This window comes from Stigmatopora nigra, chromosome 12 (assembly GCF_051989575.1).
Source record: "Stigmatopora nigra isolate UIUO_SnigA chromosome 12, RoL_Snig_1.1, whole genome shotgun sequence".
NCBI classification, from domain to species: domain Eukaryota; kingdom Metazoa; phylum Chordata; class Actinopteri; order Syngnathiformes; family Syngnathidae; genus Stigmatopora; species Stigmatopora nigra.
This window is the reverse complement of record NC_135519.1, coordinates 7548884-7572443: the sequence shown is the minus strand read 5'-3', so window position 1 is coordinate 7572443 and position 23560 is coordinate 7548884. Positions and strand designations below refer to the sequence as shown.

At 39.0% G+C, this 23560-nt stretch overlaps 3 long non-coding RNA genes across 6 annotated transcripts in view; 2 read left to right on the top strand and 1 right to left on the bottom strand.

Annotated features, from left to right (window-relative positions):
• The window catches only part of LOC144204954 (uncharacterized), an 80488-nt gene extending 61081 nt beyond the window's left edge, over positions 1–19407 (top strand). For all 3 annotated transcript variants that reach the window (XR_013327970.1, XR_013327969.1, XR_013327968.1), the window contains 2 exons: positions 19078–19187; positions 19283–19407. This is a non-coding gene — a long non-coding RNA (uncharacterized LOC144204954). The remainder of the gene's footprint in view (positions 1–19077; positions 19188–19282) is intronic.
• The window catches only part of LOC144204957 (uncharacterized), a 19215-nt gene continuing 4024 nt past the window's right edge, over positions 8370–23560 (bottom strand). The window contains exons 2-5 of one of the 2 annotated variants that reach the window (XR_013327973.1): positions 23314–23385; positions 18377–18684; positions 9206–9352; positions 8370–9010 (exon numbers count right to left, since the gene is read on the bottom strand). This is a non-coding gene — a long non-coding RNA (uncharacterized LOC144204957). The remainder of the gene's footprint in view (positions 9011–9205; positions 9353–18376; positions 18685–23313; positions 23386–23560) is intronic. The other variant, XR_013327974.1, reaches the window with a different exon arrangement.
• The window catches only part of LOC144204956 (uncharacterized), an 18346-nt gene continuing 14280 nt past the window's right edge, over positions 19495–23560 (top strand). The window contains exon 1 of the long non-coding RNA XR_013327972.1: positions 19495–19640. This is a non-coding gene — a long non-coding RNA (uncharacterized LOC144204956). The remainder of the gene's footprint in view (positions 19641–23560) is intronic.

Below are 23560 nucleotides of genomic sequence, written 5' to 3'. Positions count from 1 at the left end.
TAGTAGACGTCCAATACATATAAATTATACAATTCCCTAAGAGTTAATTAAAGTCAATGCATTGAGGTTCAAAATGTGTTATTTTCATTTTTATTATTGTCCAGTAAGTATTCCTAATGGACTCCAAGCATCTATTAAACAGGTTGCACTGGAATTATACGACACCAATACAACTGTAAAATTAGTATTTTCAGTATAACCTTGACCGGTACATTTCAGAAACAACCTCTAACGGTTAGACTAGCAAAGGCATTGATGAAAGAGGAATAATGGACCTTACAGCTGAGGGCTAGAATTGCAATTCGAGATCAATGTGAATGCACAAATATTGTTGAGTTGGTGACCGTCACAAGCAAATAAAAAACGTTTGGTAAAACAGCATAATACGCAATTGCACTCTAGACAAAGTGTGTCCAGAATACTAATCAAATCCCAAAAGGGCTCTAAGTAAATGCAGTAACAACACATTAAGGCCACATCAAATGACTGAGAGCAAATTTGAAGGTGGTATTTGCCACTTGATACCAATATCTGTTTGCAGTATGACCACGACCAAATTTGAAGACCACCCAATCAACTGCCACCTTGCCGAAAAAACTAATATATAGTATCCTGCTAGTAAACTATCCTTTCCCCTGCCCTTACTTAACAGGTAAATTATGATCAAGAAACATTAATCTGTTTGAAAATGTGGAAAAGTTGAGCCGTAGAGTTGTTTTATCCAAATCAAGAAACTCACAAGGGGGCTTGCTCGTTGACATGAGCAACTTCATGGACCATTCCACCCCGATCTGATTTCATTACATTGTGGATACAAGCAATGACACTGCCAGAATGCAAAAAAAAAAAGTTTGCTGTCAACAAGTTTGAAAGGAAACACCACAATCTCCCAGGACATTGCAAATTGCCAAGTCTGACATTAGTTGATTTTTGTAAAAAAGTTAATGTCTTTAACATTGTTTAAAATCCAAGCCAAACCATGCTTTATCGCGATGTATATTTGAAATTCCTTCAGCACACACAAATGGTTCAGTGTATGAAAGGCCCACCTTTCTACCGCCTGAATGTGCAGCAGCTGTTGACTTCATGTTGACTTAGCCATTAAAGGCTAGAGCAGGTCTGAAATCAAAACCTGCAATGGCTGTTTACCTTGGAACGAGTGCATCTCATGACTGCACACTTGAACTAGGTGAAACATCTCCACGGCTGACAAAATCCACTCAGAGGTCTAGAGTGCATCTGCTCGAGAGAAAGTTGTCACTCAGAATAACAGACATTTCGTTTGGAATTGAGAATTGTCTCATTTTTTGGAAAATATTTGACTGATGTCCCTAAAAAATATACATGAGTCCATTTTTTTTTATTACCAACTTATGTTGATGTGATGGATGAAGAGAAGCCATATTTTGAAGTCACCTTGTTGGGTAGAGTCGTTAGAATAACTATGCTGGGGTGATAACAGTCCAAACACTGTTATAATAGTTTCTGCTGATCTGTGTGAAGGTATATTGTTTTTCCTCAAGGAAGCCAGTGTCTAAAACTATTCGCCTTGCAAGCTAGTCTGACATTACAGATTACGGACCATGTCTGCAAATGGCAGCATAAAATGTGAACAAATACTTGGAAAGGAGACATGCAGTCACACAATTGCATTGGCAAGAATTTATAGGCTAAGTTGCACAATAGTGTCCTCTAGCCTCTACTGTAAGTACATACAATGTGCCAGCTGGGTAGTTATTGTGTAGAGTGGCGTTAACAGGAAACATGTCGTAAGAGTTTGTGGTTTGTCATCAGACCTCCCGAAGCTTTGCTAGACTTAAAAATAATACAGACAGGTCCCTAAAATACATGCATTCCCCACTCAATCATAATCCCCCCCCTCACATCTAAACATTTGAGAGTACAGTAACTGCACATGCAGTTCCCGGCATATTTGAGACAATACATGTGGGTATGTGTGCATGTCTATGCATGTTTGTTTGTATACTCTCACTCTAGTCAAGATGAGTGGAGGCGTTGTGAGTGTGTTCACGTCTGGGTGTGTGCGGTAAGTTATGTTGGTAAAGGAAGCAGTCATACAAACAAACTTGTGGTCTGCTCTGTAAAAAGGGGCAATTTCCTGGTACTCACAGCCGGATAAAACTCTAGACAAGTTGAGACGGACGTGAACGATGATCGGCCTGATCAACTCAGTGCAATGTAAGAAAATGAGATTCGTGGATTAACCCTTCCTAGACAGCAATTAGACGTACAATCATGTCTATTTACGTCCTCCGGCTGGGAATTTTAACTGTTAGTAACTCATAGATGTCTATTCCTGTCAATATGAGGCAGTGAGTTCATATTTATTTTAATATATGCATTTTCTCCCAATTTGAGAGCTTAACAATTAAAATGAAGGCACTATTTTTCACCGATGACATCAAAAATGGAACCGGACATCATTTGAGGATTTACCTTAGAAAAAAAATTGAGCACAGATTCTTAAGTAAGACAGTTTTAGGGCTATGAAAGAGAGAAAAATACAAGAAAAAATACAAAAATACAAGAATACAGTGATAATATTATGATATATTACAACTTTAATCACTTATTATTGTATTATTTTCTCGTGCTATTAAAATATATTACTCCTAACAAAATATTACATCTTTAATCTCGTAATATTAGGATTTTATTCTCGCAATCTATTTTTTTTATTATCTTTGTTTGGTAGAAACCTCTAAGGCCTCTAAATGTAAATTACTTTTCATCTTGGATGAATGTGAATTAAAACAAAACAGTTGAGTCATGTCATTCACCATAAAATGTAAACAAAGATTGAGCACAAAATGAGAACATGTGTGCACATGCAGTCCACATTCAAATAATTCAATGTATATATGAAACCTTGTTATCATTTTGCGGGTTGGAAAAAAAATCATACTAAACACACACAGAAAGGAGGATGAAAACAGCACATTAGGTACATAGGCTTGGCTGTACATAACCTGAAATAAATTAACGTCACATATCCGATATTTATTTTGGAGCTGGACCAAATATTTTAACAGCCTGCTTGTCTAAGTATATAAAGTGTCGCTAGTTCAGATTTGAGCCACGGATAAGCTATGCATGTTCACAGACACACACATGCACAAGTCATTAACGTGCAACCCCAAGTCAAACCCTTACAGATTACTCTGGAGGTAAGCCTTCTGATGATTTTCATTTGAAGTGCGGAGAAGTGGCCTCAGTGCAGAACACTCCAAAATATTTTCCGAGCTTAATTTACAAACCTGACTTGAGAATTTTCTTCATCTGCACTGAGCTGTGTTTCTCTGCACTGAAACAAAGGAGGTTTGTATGTCTGCAGTCGGTAGGATTATAGTACCCTTTGATTGCTGAAAGACTGCATTCGAATGGAACAAAGCGACAAAAACGACAATTGGACGGTGCGGGGTGATCATGACCCGGGGCAAAGAACGGTTTAGGATGACGAGTGAGCTACAAGTAAAAAACATGTCAAGTCGTGTGGACATTTCATGCCAAGTTTTGACAGGCATCGCTTATGCGTTACGAATAAGCTCTACATGCCTTTACAAGATTTTCCTAATTTAACTCGTTTTACTTATCGGAAATCGAGACCGATCACGAGGAATCGAAACTGGGGGAAAAGGATCCAGATTTTAAGACGTATTATCACTACTTTTTAACAAAGCAAGTATTACTAAGTCAAAATACAGATCACATAAATTAGGTGACTTGGACTGTGTTGCAAAAATATGTGAGTAGGGTACACCAAGTCATTACACCATGAGCAAATTAACTATAAATGCAGTTCAGTATTCAAAATCCTCCAACTTAGTTCTATGATTTATGAACTCATATTGTACTTGTTGTGTGGTAGCATTAAAACACTAAATATAGGAGAGACATATGTGAAATTGATTCCACTCTTAGAAATGTTGAGATTTCTCTGATTCTTTTCTGGGCCGTGCCTTTGAACTGAAGCATATGTTAGACGCTCAGAACTCTAGCAATTTCCTGTCCAGCTGAGAGACACTTTACTATTGGGACATGAGATCAGAGTGAAATGCACACATAAAGCCAAGCTACATTCACTTTATCTCAGACATATGTTTCAATGAATCCATTCAAACGGTAAGATTTATAATGACTAAATATGTATATGGAGTGTGGGGTAAAACGTTGTGAAAAGTTGTGGAAATCTTACAGGATAATGTATATGATGTAGTATGTGGCAGATTTAGAACAATAATTGGCACAGAATGATGATATTGCACGAAAAAAATGAGTACCTGAAAAGAGTTGATTAGATGACGCTAGGGGAAGAATAAACACAACCATCACACAGACAGGGATAGCAAGCCAAAGGGAAATCATTAAACAAGAAACTGACATTATTTGGACCGATGTCAAACCAAAAAGTACAAAAAATAAAAAAATAAAAACTCAGGTCATGACATTTCAAGGCTCAGAAACTATGCAAACGCTACTATAAAAGTAAACTCAAAGCGATTGCAAAAATGCATTTAATTCTCATTTAGGCAGTTGTAAAATCACAACAATACAATATGTTATAGGGTCATATTTCATCAAGATTGTCTTACTTTCTAGGTTTGACCAATAAACCCACGCTTTATTCCAACTCTTACGTTATTTGCAATAGATAATAAAAGCATGGCTGCCAAAAATTTGTATCACAGCTTTTAATGCTGACAGCATCTCCACGTCTGGAAACCATACATTATTTCCCCCCTACATATACAAATACTCATTCCTTAAATCCCTTCCCCCCTTATGTATCTCCCCCACCCCCTGTCTTTGTCTCTGTAGCCTGAGGACTCTGATAAACACTGCTGATCCTGGTACTATGCTCTCTGAATGAAGTGTTTGAAGGGCAGCCTTTCTACTCAGGACCTTGTTTATTCGCCCTTTCCCCATCAACCGTGTTTAATGTCACCGTGGCTTTACTCCCCACACTCACACACATGCACACACAGTTTTATATAAGATGTCAAGCAAGAAAGCGAGAAGACAACAAGTGAGCTATATATCTCCATACATATACGTATGCATTGAGGTATTTTATGTGTTATTGAAAAGGCTAGCGATACGAGTAAAAGTAGGCATGCTAGTAACTTGGCACAGTTTTGGTATTGTTGTTTTGCACAGAAATCAGCCTTCCATCTTAAAAGGCTAGTGTGTATTTAGGGTTTTTTTGTGTGTGCATATAACCTGTTTCAACAGTAGGTTTGTGTGTTCCTAGGGTGGAGGTGTAGTAATTGTGTGGTGTGTGTGAATGTTGCAAGTGAAGCAAGTGGATGCAGACTGCTGACAGTTAAAATTCCCCGCGGCAAAATTGATTTGCCGACTCAAAAGAATAACGTGACTCAGCAACTTGATGAAATGTTCTGTGAGACTCAAGTTATTTGAGAAGTTATCTCGTTGATAATTGTTGGGAACCAATGTTCATCCTGAATGAAACTGTCACTTTTGGTTGTATAACAATTTAGACTTTATTCTTAAAAGTAACATATCCATTTGCCAATCTAAACTAGCCCCTCATGTCTAGATCCCCAAACCACCCTACCCCCCCCCCCCCCCCACACACACACACACACACACTCTACCATACATCTCCTGAGTTTACAACTAATTTGGTAGTCAAGTGGAACCACATCTGCAACCTATTTAAGTTGTTGTTGTGTTGAGCTGGTCAAGGAGTTGGATTGGACACCATAGCCAACCCCCATGCCTACCTCCTGGACAGAAGGATGTCAAAACATCTTTAAGGAGGTCCTGAACAGATGATGTTGCATACGTTCTCGAGAAGAGAAGCTGCACATTCTCCACATCAATGGTCGTCTTTGTTGCCTCTGTGAAAGCGACACAGTTGGAGCGCTGGCTATTTGCATGTTTCATTAATCCGCTAACATTAGGGTTTGGGTGGGCTTGTGTATTTTTGTGTGCAGTTGAGCGTTTCTGTTTTCAACTATTTTAGGAATACGATCTCAAAGAAAAGGAGATGTTCTGGAAAACCACAAAACAATCCAGTCAGAAATGAATGGAACACACTGAATAGTTGGGTGGCCAGTACAGTATTAGGCATGAGGTTACCATTTGATTGTGTTGTGTGTGTGAGAGAGAGAGAGAGAGATGAAGGAGGTGGTCAGAGAGAGGACCGCATGGACTTATACGTGATTTGTTTGGAAATGGTTAGTGTGGAGCAAGAATACTCTTAGGTTTCTGCGCCTCCTCTTCACACGGGCTCAATTTGAGCCACTGCATGATTGCAGTTATTCACTGTTCTCAGCATCACAGAAGTTAAGAAGGGAATGTTAAGAACAGCAGATGAATTTAATTCAAATCTTTACTACTGTATCGTTCCTGCCCCTGTCCAAGTTGCATCTTGAGGTGTAGCATTTACATTTTTAAGTGTAAGAATTTCTTCCCTGACAAAAATCAGAGTTATTTTTATGTATTTATTTATTTTTTAATAGATTGACAATCTCTCCTTTTGCACAGCACATAGAAAAGTGCCACAATTCACTACCAAGCAAACTTGTTGCAAATAAGAATGATGTTGTCTCAGTTTAATATGAATACTTTCTTAAACAAATGTGACAGGGTGATCAGGGGTACAACACAAACAAAACAAAACACTCAGGTAAACTATCTGATATTTGTTACTAAATATTATCCTCCCAAAAACCAAATAGCTGCAATATGCATTGACCTAATATAATTTTGTAACAGAAAAACATCCTTTACTGGTCTCTGAAGGTGACAGTAGTTGCCCTTCATATCCCTTGTCCGACAAATGAGGAAACCACTGTTCAAACAAGATATTATCAGTCGCTACTCTGACTCATCAGACTCATCTGACTTCATTTTCCTTGCTTTTATCACAGACAACACTTTCCCATGTGCACTATAGACAGCCTTAAAAAAGGGGGGGAGGTTGGGGGTTATAGTGTTAGCCTTGGACAATATCTATGGACTGGGTGATACAACAATATCCAGATCTCTATACCCTTGGGGGCGTTGATTTAACAAAGCAAAACAGGTACAGAAACACAGTTCAAACATCTGTAGCCAATAAACCAAAAAAAAAAAAGAAAATCTAAATATTCTCCAATTTCTTTGGACTATGGAAATTTGGCCTCACAAAAATATGCAGTGGGCTGAATCTGGGCCCCGAGCCACCAGTTTGACCGCCTTTCCCTGAAGTGTTCTTAACTATTCGAAACACAAAAAAGAAGCGTGTCAGGGGAATGAAAACAAAGCTTGTAGACTTGTATTCATCAACGAGTTGGATAAAGTGCATTCACATAGTTAAAGTTTTAAAGCATAGCCAAGAAAATATTGTGGAAAAATAACAGCAATAGAAGGTCCAAATTAGGTTTGAATTTGTAGCCGGCAGCTTCTTCATTCCCACCGTGATAATATTTTGCATGTCCGTTATGTCACCTTTGATTTCTGTTTAAATGTACATCACAATCCAACACGATTTCCCGCTGCGTTGTCAAACTGCCAACAATCACATTGCCGATTCTGTCAAGCAAGCACGTATGCACACGTGAATAAATATATATAAATGTGAGGGTGTATGCGCATGAGTATTTGCGATGTGGTTAGCTCGTGACATACTAGATATAGAAGATTGGAGAAGATGTGGAGGTTTAGGATTTCACTCTACTAAATACAACTTCCCAAATGACCTTAAGCATTTGTTGGGGTTGTGTTTGTGCACGAGAGTTAGGGGAAGAGAGAGACGCCACTGTAATGGGCCAGCTCAGTTTGTTTGCACAGCCACCCTGCAGACCCTGCAAGACTACAGATTAAATCAGAGAGGATGTGGTTTCACTTAACGCTTCAGTCTTTGCTAGGATATGAGGGGACTTATAGTAGGTAACATGTGTCCGCATGCACGCGTGGCTTTCTTTGTTTGGTTTTCTTTATATTATCTTGCTTTCATACCTGCATGAAGGTTTATCAGTAGTTTATCACTAGTGTCCAATCCATTTGAACTGGGAGGGTTGACAAATGTTCATTTGCTCCTAATTGCAGTCATATGAGCCAGTTTATATTAGGTCATCCAGGAAAGAAGTTAAAATACCTCGAGATAATAAAGCAAGAAGACAACTATTAGTAATTATATTGTTGTAACAGCAGCATATAGTGTGGCCTATTTATATATATTTTCTTAAATTTTAGGAAATTTGGCTGCTGTGGCTTTTATAATCAGGAAATTACTGTACTTGCAAAAAAACATATACATACTTTGATAACTACGCCATTTATTCTTGAATAATGTGTTAATTGCTTTGGAAAAGTGCCTTAGTACACAACAGAAACCCAGATAAGCAAAGGAAAAAGAATGATAAATGAGTTACCCTACCTCATAACTTTTCCATAAACAAAAAAATGCACATTAGTGCACCCAATTGGCTCCCTCTTAAAGTCTGTTTAAGATTTTTTTCATTCCTCCTCTAATTATCCACAGCAACAATGAAAATGGCAGTAATTGAGTGAAAACTAGAGTCAACACAGAGGTCAAAAGTTAAAGACTGAGATAGACCCCCTTGACACGAGAGCAATAAAAGGGCTTAGAGATAGGCATTCTCTGACAGACATTACTTAATTTATTTTACTAGTCCATTGAATGGTTGAAAGTTGGCCATAGATGAGAGGTAAGGAAAGATATGCCAATGGTCCAGAGAACTACTACACGTTGATGTTAGTTTTCCATTTCAGCTAAGATGAAAATCACTCTGGCGTCAGTGGCCATCATTTCACTGGAGGAAATGTGGTTACTTTGTGCTCAACAGTTTGTAGCTTGCACGAGCAGCTGCTTGCACTAAACTTGCATATGCTTCTTCTTAAAAGAGACATTTTGATGAACAGACCCAGTGATTGTCTTCCAAAACTCCCATGGTGTCCTTCCTCCTGCTGGCCCAGCCTCCCTGCTTCTTCTTAAGTTACAGTTGTCTATCTTTAACATCTGCAAGGAAAATTAGACCCCTGAAAAGATTTGCAATCTTTCAGATTGGACAAAGAACTCCACTACCTTTCATAGTAAATGACCTATATCAGTGTAAATATATATCTTTCCTATATCCTCCATTTCGAGCTTTTGCCCTCGGTGGGCGTTCATTATGAAAAAAAAAATCTTGAATTTCAGCACGGGAACTATTACCATAAAGACTTCAAGGTGGAAAGCGAGTGCGGAGGCCATTTTGCTTCTTCAATGGGATGTAATGAAGGCCATTGAGCAATCCTTGGACAGGAAACTAGGGGCCGTTGGGGGTCGTTGACAGGCGTCACAGATTCCCTTTTCCAGTCACTGTAGAGAAATCAGAGCTCTTCAGATGACAATTCAGCATCTCCTCATGATAGACATTCATGGGAGCTAACGAGTTTGTTGTTTTTTACACTTCCATAGAAGCACATGCTTAACTATTCTTGTGAGCAATTAAAAAATGAAGAAAGGAACCTGGCATCTGCCTTAATGGACATTTTGGGTCATATATCCCACAATTTCAACATTTTGGTACGGAACTGAGGCCGTCATTTTCTTTAAAAATGTTTTCATTCAGTCATTTTCTGTACCGCATATCCTCACAAGAGTTGTCCCCAGAGAAAACCCATGCAGGCATAAGAAGATGCGAACTCCTGCGAGCCACTCCTTCTCGCATGCTCCCTATATTTTCATTTTTTTATCATTAATTATTTTTGGATATTTTTTACATGGGAATACAAATCTAAATTGATATAATGGTGAATACTAGCCAACTTAGCTGTCAATACTCTCTCGTGTTACATAAATGAGTGCTTATAAAGGGTTAAATGTTGCATACACAAGCATGCCTGTTGTCACAGACATGCTCAAACTTAGCACAGATGGAGCAAGATGGTATTCCGTTGGAGGCAGGAAAAAAACGGTAAATGTGCGTCACACTGAGACAAACAAGAGGATTTGGTGAAGACAAGTGAAAGCAAACAGGCTTAGTGTCGATTGCATAAAGCGCCTTCATTTATGGCATAAGGAATTATACTTATTAACAAAAGTTTTATTTGGAAACACTATGTTCTGTTGTCCTTCAACCATCCATACTGTTTAACCAAAGTATGTTGAAGTAAAAGTAAAATGTTTCCCCAATTTCAGACCACCCACTCAACTTGAACTGCAAATCAAAATAAGACTGGATTCAAACTGCTTTTGAGAGATAAATGTGCAGTTTCAAAAGCAGACTTGCTATGTCAACATGCACTGATATGGTGGACCTGTCTTAATGTCTGTTGCAACAAAAACAGGACACCAGACAATTATCTGAACTTGAAAGGCATTTCAGGATAAAACCGCTGACTAAGGGACTGAATCCTGAACAGACAATGACTCAATAGTCATCACTTGTACATAAGATAGAGCGAGCCTTTTTATCAAATGCACTATCATTTTTTACCTTCAAAGTTCCATTATCATGAACTAAAATTCGAATAACAATTACAAAATCATACATTCACTTGCCAGTTCCATGAATATCCATGCAGAAAATCCCACACCTGGGGTTATCCCTATAAAGATTAACATTCCATTTTGTTAATTTCATACATATTTTATATTTCTACATCTTCATGAGCTAAGACTCGGCACGTAATATTTTAGGAATTTCCGTAATACTCATTCATTTAAGTACTACCATTAAAGCATCAGCCAGTATCTTAGAATATTGGCCTATTTTTTACCCAGTATCATGAATATCTTGAATATTAGTACCTATATCTTGAAATGTGGCCCTTGAAAGAGCTTCTTCCATTGATTACTTCGGTGAGCAAGTAATGTGCAGTGTGGATATTTTTTTTATTTACTATAGTTCATTGAAAAACATTTAAATCAGTTGTCTTAAAATACAAAATAGAGTATATAACACTCAAGCATATTATAGTATAGCTCTGAGAACATGTGCTAACTTAAATAATAGTCCTAATATACATACATGCACATACACACACATACACAGAGCAGCTGGCTGAAAGCTGTACACCTCAAACGCTGATAGACCCCCATTACTTTAATATGAAAATTACAACCACATGAAATTTCTCCCATGGTTGAAACATACAGCAGCTGGAAACCGCACTGTATGGCAGCCTGTCGATCCAGTTCTGTTTTTTTTCTCTCCCCTCCTCCCGCAACTCTCGATCAGGCACTTCAAGGTCTGCCAACCATAACACAGTTGGCACAGCAACACCCCCCCCCCCCCCCCACCGATCAGTGCTGTGGACGATAATGTTGTTTCTCTCTTTTTTTTCTTGTTTTTTTTCCAACATCAGTTCATTTAGCTTTTTCGTTTCTTTTCCGAATGGAAATTTTGAGGTTGACTGGTGTTGCCTGTTCTGAACTAACAGTTGTGCACACAAAGGGTAAGATGAGGGATGGGCAGAGGTTTGGAAAGAGACACTGAGAAGTCACAGGGGGAAATTCAATTTGAACTAGCATTGGGGGTGGAGGGATATGTTCAAAAAGCTTCCACATGTTCTCTATTTCAGTTGGGGTTTGATTCAAATGGAGCAAAGCGAGCATTGGCTCAAAACTCTCTCACACAAGTACTGACAAATACAGTAAAAACACATTTTCTATATTAACTATCCTTGTCTATCAAACACTCATATGAGCTATAAACTAATATGGTATGGACGACTTCTCTTTATAACTCTACTGAATACTTTTGGATATTCTAACCTATGCTCGAGAATTATTTTTACAGCCACTCACATTTTTATAAATGAATACTACTGCATTCAGTCTTTGGGAAAGAGGTAGTACTAAGATTTTTGTTGTTTTTGCAGTCAGGTCAGGCAGAATTTCTGCGTTGCCTCAAAAATGTTGAAAATATTTGCGTATCGTTGTTTGTAGTTTCCTGTTTGTGCACTCATTTGCTTAGTTCTTATACAGTGTAGTAGTAAAGTTCAATTTGCAATATTTGGTACAATGTTGAAACCTTTACCTATGTATCATATACTTTACATAGCTATATAGGATGTTGTGGTTTTCATTAGCTCCCCACTTGGGTCTGGTATAAATGTGCCATAAATATTTTGTTTCTGAAAGGACTCTGTTGCTGATGTAATGTTTATGACTAAACCGCTATACTAATGAGTGGAAATGCCAATGACAGTTGCAAATCAAATTAAATAAAAGCGTTGCACCATTTCTCTCAGTAATTGTCAAACAAATGTTTAGTTTCTCACTCCTGGTAAAAGACGTCGTCATGGAAACGAGCATATTGCAGATAAACACAGGACGCAAAGCCCTCCTCAGTTTGTTCTGCTCCAAACATGAAAGTACTTTCATGCTGGTGGAATGCGGCAACGTGTATATATCTGTGTCGATGTGTGTGAGTTTGTATATGACTGCCTAAAGAACACACAGTGTCTGTTTATCCTCGCCCTTGCACGTCATCACTATTGCTCAACCTTGAATAATTAGTTTTACCACTGCATTATATTCCAGAGAGAAATTTTATTGTTGTAAAACCCTGTAGGAAAATACCGTATCTCAGAATATATATGTACATTACAGCAATTACAGTATTGCCGTAAGATGTCATTGTTAAATGTTACAAAATACAACAAATTTGATGAATAACTTGCTCTTCTGCACTATGTAATGGATAATTTGAATGCTAATCCCAGCAAAGGCGAACCTACCAAACCATAAAATTCTTCTTAAATCCACTTCAATGTCACAAATCCACAAAACTACATTTATCCACTGATCTTTATCATCCCATTCATTTTAAACACACAATTTTATTGACAGCCTCTGCATTTAAAGACAAAAGACATTAAAAATAATTTAAAATACAATAGACTGCCTCAATTATTAAATCGTTCTTGTGTTGAAACAATGTGCAAATCATGGACGTCCAGTCTAGACATACTGTAAAAAGCTTGCATGTGATTGTGATTATGCACCTAATCTCAAAGAAATAGCCAAAGATCACCACTAAATTACTTGAACTATAGCCCGTGGTAGCTATTCACAGACATTCAAGTACAGAGTGTGTTGACCACCCAAGAAAAAGTGTGGAACAATAGATTATGTACTGGGTCATCGTACTGTACATCGATCAGATCCATAGCCGCTCCCTAGGTGCTCATACACTGTTTAAACACATGCACACCCATTTAAATTGAGCTAGTCTTCCCTCGCGAGAGGTTAACAGCAGCGCACATGTGGCTGAAAGGCTGTAAAAGAAACTTCCATAGGAACACCTCACTCAATCCAGTAGAGCTCTTTCAACACCTCATCAACAACATTTGCAAAACAGTCACCCGTGTATAGTGGATTAATTTAAACTTTACTGCAGCAAAGTGCAAGAACACAGGCTGAGCAGGAGCGTCATAGAATCAAACATTTGGATGCTTTATCGGTCTAAATTTGGCAGTTGGGCTGTCTGGCTCTGATGTTTGTTAACATTGCTATGGAAATGTTGGACATAACAATTATTATCATAACGGGAGTCGTGATGAGGGAATTTCCACTGGAAGAGAGCATGTATTCTGAGAAGGAAACGCAAGTAAAGATTGGCAAAATAGTGATAGCACGTACACATCCCTCTTTTCAACAAAAATGAAGGTATATCTATGTGAAGACAAAAAAAAAAAAAACTGAAATGGCACATATGCATTATTGTAGTGATCCCATAAGAGTAACTAGTGTTCTGTATATAATCATTTTTCCATATGTTCAACTCATACTTTGTGGATTTTGGCATTGTGAGCTTTGAATGATTATTAACTTGAGGACAATTTCCCGCTTCGCATACTGAACTTCTCTATACATCTTTGAGCTTTGAAAGGCTGACCTTGATGTCATGTAGGCATATTTTTCCGTGGCCTCCTCTTATGTGCTGTGAAGGCCCATATTTCAGTTGCATTCCCATTCATTCCACCCTCCCAGTCTTAATGGACTGGATGTCTAGCACCATCAATGACAGGCAATGAGTGCCGTGTATAGGTTAAAATAAAAAAACATAATTCAAAGGCTAATATGAATGATGACTGTGCAGGTATACACATGTTTTAGACCCATATTCTACATTAATACTAAAGAACTGGCAGACCAGTCTCTGCTCTGCTTCCTGGGGGTTGAGTAATAGCTTGAGAACTGCATTCAAGGAGAAAATAATACCAAAACCATTGTTCTCTTTTATTATGTATCATATTTTTGCTTGCTGATGACGACCGCAATCGCTCCCTCCCTCCTAGACACACGCGTGAACGCACATATCCTGCAATCAAGGGAAAGAAGGAAGGATTAGTTGGACATGAACTATGATTAATGAGAAAAATAAAATCGTCCGCCAAACAAAGCATTTACTTGGCATGTGGGTCTTGCTTTGAAGGAGGCTCCACTTTCTTGTTCTTCTTGTGGGCACTCTGCAAGCAAACGCACACGAAGCAGAAAGCGCACAATGTGCGCAGCTCCACGGTCGTCCAAACACACTTGCCCGCACAGAATACATTTTTCCATCTGTGGCCTGCCTTTCACTCTGACTGAGGACCTATAAATCAATGGGTGGAAGAAAGAGGAACCCTGGGCTTGTGTGTAAGTGCAGTATAAAGTGGCAGTGCGTGCAGATGTGTGTGTGTGTGTGTGCGTGCAGATGTGTGTGTGTGTGTGTGTGTGTGTGTGTGTGTGTGTGTGTGTGTGTGTGTGTGTGTGTGTGTGTGTGTGTGTGTGTGTGTGTGTGTGTGTGTGTGTGTGTGTGTGTGTGTGTGTGTGTGTGTGTGTGTGTGTGTGTGTGTGTGTGTGTGTGTGTGTCTATATGTTTGGGAATGATTTAAAGTGAACTCGAGAGCCCCCTGGAAGAAACTAAGGGCAGACATTTATTCATCACTTTACAGGCCTCTGTTGGAGAAACTCAAATATACAAAAACACATCCCGCTGCACTGCCTGGCAACAACATGCCTCTTATTGCATTTATACGGTGGCCGGGAAGAGTCATGCAGTTCAGTTCCCGCTCCAAGTACTTTAACAAAATTAAAAACACAAACCCCAAAAGTTGCAACACCACAAGTGGATTGACAATGGAAGTTTACCTACAATGAAAAATTCTTAGACTGGTATGGATATCACTTTGTGAGCCTCTTTTCCTTGGAATTTGTCATTCAGTCACAATTGTTGTATTGCACCAGCCACTAATGATATCACGTTGCTAAGAAATCCAATTATGCTTGTTTCTTTACCAGCAATTCCAGTACTAAAACACAGCAAATGAAGGAACAAGCATATGCTGGATTTCTTAGCAACCCACAGGATAAGGTTGTACGACTTTACCCGCTAACCTTCAACCTCTTGATTGCCAATGCATTGGGAATTTGGAAATCGCTTTACACTTCTCGTACATTTGTAGCAACATTTTCTCTCCTGTTTCAAATATCTATTACAGTAATGTGGAAAGCGTAAAATGACTGATTTGCATGTATGGCAGGATTTTCCCATCTGACGGAACGTCAGGCAGCTGGATGGCTTATGGCCAAGTCAAACTTATGGCCAGTAGAAAGAGAGCATTGGGATCTCAGTTCCTATTATACTAATCACTGGGCAAGCGAGAAGGAAACCTGATGAGAAGTCTTTCCTGTTTAAAATGGATAGAACTGGCAAAGAGGGATGATCAGTCTCACAAGAAAGACACGCTCCAAAAAAGTTACCAACTCCTTTATGTCTTCTTCTTGACCATGGTCCTCTTTCACGAGAATGTGAAGGTGAACCGGCAGGGGAGCTGCATATCACCCTCAGGAGCCATTTTCTGTCTCTGGAATGCTCACTTGTCGTGTGAGGATGAGTGCAGTGATGTCACGCACTGGCACACTAATGCTGTGTCAGGAAAGAAGGGCAAAAAGAGAGAAGGGGGTGCTGAAGGCAGCGGGAAGAAGAGAGGGAATTGCTGAAACGCCACTTTTTTCCCCCTTCCCACCACACTGTAAATTACTATGCCGGTTCCTTGATGGAAAACATTTGGGGGGCAGCAAAGAAGGGGCCTCTGAGACCCTGGAAATGCGAGAGCCGTGCTCTGTCAAGGTGGGGGAGGTTCTGGTTTTGGTGTTCTCGCAGTTAAAAGGGCTGAGGTCCCAGTAGACAAAGCCGAGGCGGAGAGAGAGCAGATGAGCCCGGCTGCTTCTAATAAAGTTTCTACAAGCTCTATATTTTATGGAAAAATCAGAGGCAGTATAAACAGGCTGGCTTTGCACACTCTTCTGGAGATAATTAGGTCAGAATAGTCCAATTTCCAGCATCTAATGTTGACTGTTTCTTGAAGTGGGACATGCTGCAATTTTCAAAATAATCTAAGTCTATTTTTTAACAATCCATCTCACAGCCAACTGATGCGTACAATCCATTAATAAAATTGCTAGAACTTTGATGTTTTTGTGAAACAAATTACCCTTTTTTCCAATATTTTTTTTGTAACCGCAAGGCAACGCCTCATTGATCTCATCATTAACACATCATTGATGTTGGCCAGCAGTTACTAAATACACATTTATATTTGTATTTCCCCAACAAGAACCAGCTAAATAAATTTAATTTATATATATTACAATACTATTATGTTGGATTGCATTGTTTACTATAATGTCATCCATTCTAAGGCTTTATTTCACCAGGTATAAAAATGAAAGAAAAATAAACTACTTGAGCACTTAAAATCATGTGCATTGAGTTTTTGCGGAAATACAAAATAATAGCCAAGTTATAATGTTGAGATGCTGCGAGAATCGTTGCATATGCATATTTTTCATCCATTATTGGTACCGCATATGGTACCACTCACACTCACAGTCATACCAGGGGCAATTTAGAGTGTGTAACCAGGCTAACATGCATGTTTAAGTAAAGGAAATCAGAGTACCCAAAGAAACCCCACAAAAGCCGGAGGAGAACATGCAAACCCCACATAGGAAGGTTCTGATTTGGTATGCTTCCCGATCTTCCCCTGCAAGTGTTTTCCAGTCAAAATTATGAGCTCAGAATTTAACTTTAAATAGCGAAAGAATAGGATGCTCATAATTAGTCTCGGTTGCATTGGCCATGTTACAAAAAAAGTTCAAGGGTTATATGGATCGCTCGCATACACACCTAAATTTAAGCCTTTCCCGGAGGCCAAACCCAACAAAGACTGGGGGAAAAAGGCCCCTGCTTTGGTCCGCTGTGCCGGCATAGTGCTGTTAGTGTGAAAATCAACAGGAAACACATGTGGAGGGTTCCATACAGAGAGGAATAGAAATGCAATGGAGCAGCCAGGAACCAGGCTGAGACCTAAAGTGACACTGCTTGTTCCCACTGACACTTCCTTATCCGCCACAAGGGCAAAGGTCGGGCCAGTGGGATACACCGAGCTGCTATCTGTGCTGAGCTCAGCTGCAGGAAGTGGCCTGGCACAGCCCGACGGATGGAAACTGAATCATTTCTCCAAATGGAAAGAGCCATCTGTGGGATTGTCATACAATATTGATGTAACGACCACAGTGGATAGTTACCATTGGTATTGGGAGTCGCCATCAGATTGAAGGCGGGAAAAACTTTTTAACAGTTTTTGTAAATGGTAAAAAAAACTGATTTATTAAGAATAGTGAACTGGTGTCATTTGACTTCAATTAGGAGGATTCGCACTCCGAAATAATCATTGACTCTACTATGTAACCTAACCTTAATCCATTTTGAATGTTGGTAAAAATTCACACAAGTATAAGAGAGAACCTACATTGGAAATCATAAATGTGACCCACTTAACAGCAGTTGGCTATTCTTTTCAAGCTTGGGCAAATGCTTATTCATTGGTTTTCAAGGTATTTATACTGTCGTCAACAGTAATTTTGATGACAAAACAACTCCAGAATCCACAGTGTAGCTGTTCCAAAAGATTGTCAGGTATGAGGCAATATTGTTCTTACATAACAGCCTCTAGTTGAATTCAGTTCTTGTTGAAGTTTATTTAACTTGATTTCCTTAAATAGGAACCGTATTGCATTGCGTAACTACTCAATGGACCAAAGGAGGGGATGATAGGAAAAAGGTGGGTTTCAAATTGGGTTATAAAAGGTGTACTTCATTATCTCGTCATACCTCCTACCATTGACCATCTTGCGTCTGGAAAAAAGGGGGTTACCATCAAACTAGGACTTCAAATTATCAACATATAGATATAATATGTCATTAAATTGCCAGTGATTTTGTGATTATATTTTCAATTATTTTCCTTTTGCTCTCATTTTCTGTCACACACAGTTTCATGTTGAAGAGAAAAATAGTGAGTAAATATTTTGATGATAACCTAGGGACTTTGCGTTCCTTACCTTCCCACGCCTGCATGTATTACAGAACGCTTTTGCAGATTTTTGGCTGCACAAAACATGTGGTCAGTTCATCCAAAATAAATGTGCAGTTCCATTTCTATGAGACAAAACCCCAGGAATCAGTCTGATGAGTTCTTCAGGGGGATTTTTAATAACTGGCTGGAGAAGTCACACACTTTGCAGACACAGCAACTGTTGGGTCATTAGAAAAGGTGCACCGACATTTCCACATGGATTTGTTTCTTGATCCCTAGAGCGGCATTGCTCAGTCTGACTTGACCACACTCTTAACGCAAACAAACAGGTGCCTAGAGGGGGCAGTGTGAGAATATCCGTTAGTGTGACGACAATGGTGAGAGAAGACTCGCACCAAAGGCTTCATGTATACTTTTCAAGGTCAAAATTATTCTCCCACACACTCGTGTCTGGTGAATAGCCTTCTGTGTGGCAGGTCGGCCACTTGGTTGGCACTTCCGAATGCCGGTGCGATTTTACGGAGATATTGTGGGGAGATTCCAGAGTTGTCACCGTCATATTTCAAGATTCCTAAGTTATATAGTCCTGTCAATTTGATAACACAGTGTGTCGGACTCACCCTCGCGACCTTTGTGAGAGTAAGCGGCTCAGGAAATTAATGAATCAGTGAAGTTTTTCCTTTTTATGTTTTTCAAATATGTGTCTAATGTCTTTGTCCGTTCTAGAACCATGCACAGATGTTGATGATCATTCTATGGAGATGGAAGGTGATGAGCGGTGAAAACCATGTCTACCGTGAGATCGTCATCAAGCATCTACATTTCGGGTGAAGAAGGTTTGTTGGGGATTTTTGGTGGCGTGTCACGAAACATGCTCAAACCAAATGCCAACATGAAAAAAAAACTATTTTCTCTTTCTCAACATCTGCAGACACTCACAGTTTCCACGTTCTGGCTTGATGAGCAACAACACATGTTGAGTCTGAGAGAATACTTATACAAGCCCAAATCCACAGACGCAATGACCAGACCCTTGTGTTTACGTAAACTATCATCAAGGTATGATGTTCTTGCCAGAGTAGAATCAGTAAAAAGACGTCTTTCTTGGCCTAAGTAACCTTTACTTTTTGTGAATACAGGAAATGACAGTACTTTTTAAAACTGCTACAGTCTGCAGCTTTCTCCTTCAGCCACTGGATGAATCAATAACAGACATTCTCATGCTGTTCGAAGGCCAGCAGTCACACAATTGCATGACTACACGTTGGGAAACAGTCTCAGAAATTAAGGTTTGTTCACAACTTTTGACCATTGATTGTATTGCACATATGAACCAATGGAGGTAAGTGCATTCAAAGTCAGACAGAGGTCAGACGTGTGACTTGTGATGACTGTGGGAATGTTCCTCCAGAGATCAGAACAACTGGAATTGCAATAGTCACAGGACCAAACAGGACAGCTGTAGGGTAGACATGGGAGAGCAAGTGATCCTGGGAACTGAAGCTCTAACACAAGGACACACACAGACATGTCCAGGCGCACTAGTGGCTTAGACATGACGCTTTATCTGGGAGTGCATGTGGTGGTGGGCAGTCAGTGGAGGTCCTCATAACTCCAAACTGCCCACAGCAGTAGAGTCAAATGTCAGTTGTGTCACCGCTGCCATTCACTTAACTCTGTAACCAAACCTCCTCTCTGGGGGCTGTTGGGCAACCGCTGCGTTTTTGTCTGGTCTAGGATCATGCACAGATGTTGTGTGCATTGGTGTGTTTTAAAACCAAAAAGTGTGGTAGTATCCCAGCATTGCAGAGCAGAGGGGTAAAATATACAGCAGGCCTGATTTCACGACACGCTTTGCCGCTTAAATTGAGTTATACTGACCAGAACACATTTACCACACATATGCAAACAAACACAGGCCTAAAGACAGACACGTACACACAAGACGCAATACATACGAAAACGTTTTTTTTTTGTATAAAGTCTAGCCTCATTGTTTTCCCCAAATTTCCCATTTTAATATTCAGAACCCAAAAAGCACATAATCATAAGAAATTAAATAACATGATTGAATACAATTTGGAGTAACATGTCTTACAAGATTGATTGCTTTTTAGAAAGTATAAATGATTCGTTTTTCTTGTTTAAAAAAATAGCGTGCTGTCCATTCATAATCATTGATGACCGAGCAATCACTGATTTACTGAAAAAGCAACAGTTGCAGAACAATCAGCCAGAACCTGTAAAAATTCCTGGAATTGGACATCAAACTGTGTATGCCGCAGGCACTCCTAAAATATTCAGATTAGGTTGCACTATAAAACCTAATCATGCATGGCATAACATTTTTGTTTTAATGCAGAAAATCAATTATCTATACACACTCAAATAAAATTTCCCATTCAAGAGTATGAAGCTATGTTCCAACTCCCTATGGATGAAATCTGTTTATTAGTCGCCAGTTGTCCGCTGGGTGGCTTTAAAACTGGCACTGGTTTGTTTTCCCCTGCGCTACGTACGGGAAAAAAAAGCCACCAATGACCTTTCCACCTCCCCACTTGGCACCAGACTCCCCTTGGCCTCAGATTGGCCTCTGTACTAAAGGCATGACATCTTGCTATACTTAACTGTAATCTTGGTAAAGTTATTGGGAATTCAATAAAAATAACAGCCACTGATTTTTTTTTTTACTACAATTATAGGGTTGAGTGTGCAGTGGATTTAGTTGGAATGAGGGATTGTAAAGTGTGTGGGTCTTGAGAAATAATGGGGGATGTAAAGACTGAGTCTCTTGTTTTGACCATAAAGTGACCACTAATGGACTAAACTAACATGGTTGTATGATTTGTGAGGGACTATGGGTCAACCCCAAAATTGTGCTCTGAATCCAAGATTCGTGCAATACAATCATTTGTTTAATTCCATATGCTTCTCACTCTGAAAAGCACACGTTTATTCCTCAACTGGGTCTTTAATTTACATGCAACTCACATGATTTTCTGCGGCCTTCACCCATCAAAAATCTTTCTTTGCTTCTACATTTGTAGATTCTTGAATTGTGTTGAACTCTCTGACTGTCATTGACGTTGATAGACGTCCAATCATGTGGCTCTTTTCATATTTCACTCGTAGATGTCTAATCCAGTTTAAATTTCAATGTGGCAGCGAATCGGCGTTTGTTTATTTTCTGCCAATTCCCCCAGTTAAAATGGACTTGACGCCTGTCGCTGTCAATGGAGGTCAATGAGTTCATTTGGGCAGTTTAACACATTTTCAAGATTTGTAACAACATTGCAAAAATAATAAAATATGAAAATAATGGTCTTCAAAATAGAGTAAACCTTTGCCGTAAATGGCATTCAGGTAAATAATGGCAGCATCGTGCTATCACACTGCAATTCATTCAGCCTACAACATTTCACTGGGTAGTTCCAACTCTTTTCCTTATTAGATTTGACAAGATGCCAGTAACTCTTTAGCAACCAGCTGTTTCTTATTTCAACTGGTCGCCCCCTTGCATCCAATGGGAAATGCACACCCTATCTACAACGCAACCTAACCGTTACAAGCATTATCGTTACAATGCATTAAGACCTGAATATCGCGCCAATAAGGCTCACTGGTCATTTATTTCAATCTAGTTGAACTAGGATGCCTGGCATTAAGTGGTCATTTTTCCCTGACGATGACAGCAGGGAAGGCCGGATAAACAAAGGTTCATTTGCCTCAAGGTCACAATAAATTGGACTTCTAGCGACGTCAATGGCAGCCAGTGAGTTAAAATACCTGTGTAGCCAATGCTGCACTGTAGTTGTTTTTTAAAAAAGTGATTTTTATAAACTTGTTTTCTGTTCCGTCCATTAAAACGAGACTTTTCAAGTATAGGCCTGCTCCTTGTGTCATGCATGGCACTCAACTATATGTCTAAAACATACTGTGAATGACATCACTGCTTTTTAACAGAAAACCTCCTTGTAGGCTCTTTCCATGGACACTCTTAGATGTGGTGGTTAATTTTGGTTAACCATTAAATGCTTCGTGTTGAGGTTCTGCTCAGAATTATTTTTTTCTGCATTGAAGCTAAAGTTAAACAAAATTAAGAACTATCAAAAATAGATATATATATAAAATCGAACACACCACTGGTTCTACTCAGGTACTTTTGTATTAATTTTGAGCTTCTATTAGATCATTTTATGCTTGTTATTGGAGAATCCAGTTAAATATTGAATTAAAAATAACCTGTGTAAGTGTTTTTGTTGTTGTTGTAAAATAGCTAATTTATGTTTATACTGCATGTCAATGTTAAAATCTTTCAATAATTGTTACTATTGAGGTTTTACAATGGGCGTGGTTTGGAAACTATTCCACATACACTGTATTTTTTTCTCCTATGGAAATTTGGCTTTGAAATGTACCCACATCAAAGTATGACCAAAAATTATTGCGGTCGTTCTTTTGTCACAATACATCTGTTATGAAGTGGTAAATTCTTTTATGTTGAGTACAGATTTGCTTTATACTGCATTTTTTTAGTGTTTGATTTTATAATGACTCACACAATAGATCAAATAATTTTTTTTAATCACTTGTCGTAACTAATTGTATTAATGGAAAAATTTTAGCATGGAAATTTATAACTCCACCAACTTTGTTTTTTAAACAAAAACTTACCCAGTGTGTAAAACATTTTAAGATGTGTTGTGCAAGAAAATTCACATTTAAACAACTTCCAACCCATTTCCTCCAACAATATTTCACCCATTTTCCATTTTACAACCACTCACACTTGGACAGCTTCAGTGTCACATTAACAAACATAACCACAAAAAGCACCTTTGTTCTTGCCCTATCTGAAGAGGGTGAAAAGGTAAACACATTCTTTGAGGAGAGATGAAAAAAGAGCTGAAGTGAATAAGAAGTGGGAGGAGAATGTGGAGTGGCAGGATGATAAGGTCTTACCCTAATTATCCGCTGGAGATATAGCCCTTATAGCATAGGAGACATGAAACACTTCTTATTCGGTGTAATAATCTGAAGAAAGAGAGAATATAAGAACTTGACACATTTTGCCATCTTTAAATACAACAACTAATTCCCCGCCCCTGACGGCGTTAGACGCCAAATTCATATTGACAGAGACGCATTGGACATCTAACAGCGTCAATGGTACTGAAAGTGACTTTTTAGAAGCCAGTCCTTCTAGTTT